Below are 4,059 nucleotides of genomic sequence, written 5' to 3'. Positions count from 1 at the left end.
TATCTGCTCTTGTCATTGTTTTTCATCATGTCTAGAACATAGTAGAAAATCCTCACCTCGTCCACCACCCATCACTCTTGTAATTTTAACACCACTGTGTTACCAAACATCTTGGTTGAATGATCCAACATGGCAGCCTGAGCTCATTAAATTCTTAAACCCCCAAAAATGAAATCCTCTTGTTTACTTCTTTATTAACGCAAACCAATTATAACGAGGGGGAACCATCTATAATCTTAAGTGCGAGGCGCTGAGGGTCATTGGGTGCGTTCCTCTCCTCAGACTTTACTGATGCCTGACAGATCTTACAGTGCCTGGATAGGTATTTTATTTATCAGCTTACCACATCATATGTTATAGCAATCTGGTATCCAACGGCACAGTCGATGACGTGGCACGCAACCATTGGCTGATGAATGCAACGTCTAAGCAGGGGAACACAACCAGGTTGCCTTAAAGCCTCATGCACACCAACTGCGGCCACCATATGCGTTGCGGAGGAAACCCATTCATTTCAATGGGAGGCAATATGCGCCGCCGCAACTCATCTGCCGGACTAGGTTGCGGTATGTGCAGTGTGTCGCATTCGTTGGATTTTTCCAAGTTGTGGGTTGCTTTGCCGTGCGGTATCAGAAACAGAAGTAGATAAACCACTGAAGAAAGTGTGTATGTGTATTGTGATAATTTTAGTTGTGATGCACCGCATGGATTGCGACGATAAACTGGGAGACATTGAATTACATTAGTTTTTTTGGTTAGAAAATGCCAATATTTGCCTCCCGGGTGGCGCAGTGGTCTAGGGCACTGCATCACAGCGCTAGCTGTGCCACCAGAGACTCTGGGTTCTTGCCCAGGCTCTGTCGAAGCTGGCCGCGACCGGGAGGACCGTGGAGCAACGCACAATTGGCCTTGCGTTGTCCGGGTTAGGGAGGGTTTGGCCGGAAGGGATATCCTTGTCTCATCGAGCACCAGCGACTCCTGTGGCGGGCCGGGCGTAGTGCGTGCTAGCCAAGGTGGCCAGGTGCACGGTGTTTCCTCTGACACATTGGTGCGGCTGGCTTCTGGGTTGGAGGCGTACTGTGTTAAGAAGCAGTGCAGCTTGGTTGGGTTGTGTTTCGGAGGATACATGGCTTTCGACCTTCGTCTCTCCCGAGCCCATATGGGAGTTGTAGCGATGAGACAAGATAGTATTTACTAACAATTGGATACCACGAAAAGGGGGTACAATTTAAAAGAGAAAATGCCAATATTAACAATTGGTGATAGCGGCTAACCATATGATGAACTGCAGTCTCTTCTTGTCCATAAGAAACAAACATGTAAATATGTAATTCATTTGGGTGAACTAGACTATCCCTTTTAAATTAGGACCATAGAAAATCCTGCCTGGAGATGGCTCTCCAAGTGGTTTGGCCACCCCTGATCTATGTTTACAAATACTGGGGGTTTCAATATGTTCATGTGACATTTGATTTCTGCAAATTACTCCACATTCAAGATAAATCAAATGAATATCAATCTTCAGATGGTTGAGGCTGATTTGCAAAACCTTTCCATCATATTCATCTACATTAGTCCTCCAGTACCCCCAACAGCACACGTTGTAGCCCCAGACAAACTCACCTGACTCAACTCATTGAGGGCTTGATGATTAGTTGACAAGTTGAATCCAATGTGTTTGTCTGGGGCTGCAACAGAAATGTGTGCTATTGGGGGTACTTGAGGACTAGAGTTGGGAAACTGCTCTACATAGGCAGCATCTTTTGCATTTATGCCTACCATTTCTGCCTAGCAGCTTGTGCACAATACTAAAATGACAAAACAGGATATTTGAGGCAAGGGGCATTTCAATGTAGCGTATTCTCATTTTATGACAGCCACTGTCCATAAATGCTTACAAAAATGCAGACACGAGTTGATGTATCAAATTTCAAATAGCCTAATTACACCAGCAACATTGGTAAGAAGTGAAACAATTAAAGTCTGGCGAATGACTAATGTTCTTGCTGAGAAAAACACTAATTAGTCCATTGTAGGGAAATTTTTCTTTTTTTATGTATTTCACCTTTATTTAACCAGGTAGGCCAGTTGAGAACAAGTTCTCATTTACAACTGTGACCTGGCCAAGATAAAGCAAAGCAGTGCGACACAAACAACAACAACCGAGTTACAAATGGAATAAACAAACATACAGTCAATAACACAATAGAAAGTCTATATACAGTGTGTGCAAATGAAGTAAGGAGGTAAGGCAATAAATAGGCCATAAGTGGTGAAATAATTACAATTTTGCAATTAAACACTGGAGTGATAGATGTGCAGAAGATTTTTGCTTTTTTCATTTCACCTTTATTTAACCAAGTAAGCTAGTTGAGAACAAGTTCTCATTTACAACTGCGACCTGGCCAAGATAAAGCAAAGCAGTGTGACAGTAACAACAACACAGAGTTACACATGAAATAAACAAGCGTACAGTCAATAACACAATAGAAAAAAAGAGTCTATATGCAGTGTGTCTAAATAGCATGAGTAGGTAAGGCAATAAATAGGCCACAGTTGCAAAGTAATTTCAATTTAGCAGATTAACACTGGAGTGAAAGATGAGCAGATGATGGTGTGTAAGTAGTGATACTGGTGTGCAAAAGAGCAGCAAAGTAAATAAAAATGATTTGGGGATGAGGTAGGTAGATTAGGTGGTAGATTAGGCTATTTACAGATGGACTATGTACAGCTGCAGCGATCTGTTAGCTGTTCAGATAGCTGATATTTAAAGTTAGTGAGGGAAATGTAAGTCCAGCTTCAGCGATTTTTGCAATTCGTTCCAGTCACTGACAGCAGAGGACTGGAAGGAAAAGCGGCCAAAGGGGGTGTTGGCTTTGGGAATGAGTGCTACGGGTGGGTGTTGTTATCGTGACCAGTGAGCTGAGATAAGGCGGAGCTTTACCTAGCATAGACTTATAGATGACTTGGAGCCAGTGGGTCTGGCGACGAATATGTAGTCAGGGCCAGCCGACTAGAGCATACAGGTCGCAGTGGTGGGTGGTATAAGGTGCTTTGGTAACAAAACGGATGGCACTGTGATAGACTGCATCCAATTTGCTGAGTAGAGTGTTGGAGGCTATTTTGTAAATGACATCACCGAAGTCAAGGATCGGTAGGATAATCCGTTTTACGAGGGTATGTTTGGCAGCATGAGTGAAGGATGCTTTGTTGTGAAATAGGAAGCGGATTCTAGATTTGATTTTGGATTGGAGATGCTTAATGTGAGTCTGGAAGGAGAGTTTACAGTCTAACCAGACACCTAGGTATTTGTAGTTGTCCACATATTCTACGTCAGAACCGTCCAGAGTAGCTATTGCTGGACGGGCAGGCAGGTGCGGGCAGCAATCAGTTGAAGAGCATGCATTTAGTTTTACTTGCTCTTACTTGTTCTAATGTCTTTCATCAGCTATTGTGAAAGACCAAATAAATTAAACAGATATTAAAATCTCCCAAAGACAAAATGACAGCCTAAATCTGCCCTTACACCCAACACAAATTATATTTTAATGTATTGTCCTCCACTAAAATCAGTTACACATTTGGGTTCACAATCTGTTAGGGAAAAATACTGTTCATAATGCAGTGAGCCAAACCAAGTCGCTCTACCAGAATTCCGACTGAATGCTGCCTTTTCGATGTTACAGCCTAATGAACCTAACAAGGTAAACAATGACCAAACAAGGTAAATAATGTAGCCTATGGATCTGAGCTCATGAAAGTGGTGGATTCAATCACTAGTAAAAGGCTATAATATTGTCATATGCTGTCAAAAGGAAGCGTTCTGCAACAGCAACAGGAGTGACAGCAAATTAATTAGTTGACAATTGTGCACAAAACAGCGCTACATGTTGCTGTGCTGCTCTTTTGACACTTGAGATCATAAACTTTCCTTATGAAAAAACATTGCAGTCAGAGTGCAGTATAACTGCAGTCCACTAGAATAACTGTAGGTAGACTGCAGCATAATTGCAGTATGCTGCAAATACTGCTTCTAAAATAACTACTTTTTTTTACTGC

Source organism: Oncorhynchus mykiss, chromosome 5 (genome assembly GCF_057628025.1).
Source record: "Oncorhynchus mykiss isolate SJ-2025 chromosome 5, ASM5762802v1, whole genome shotgun sequence".
In the NCBI taxonomy this organism is placed as follows: domain Eukaryota; kingdom Metazoa; phylum Chordata; class Actinopteri; order Salmoniformes; family Salmonidae; genus Oncorhynchus; species Oncorhynchus mykiss.
This window is presented reverse-complemented; position numbering follows the sequence as displayed.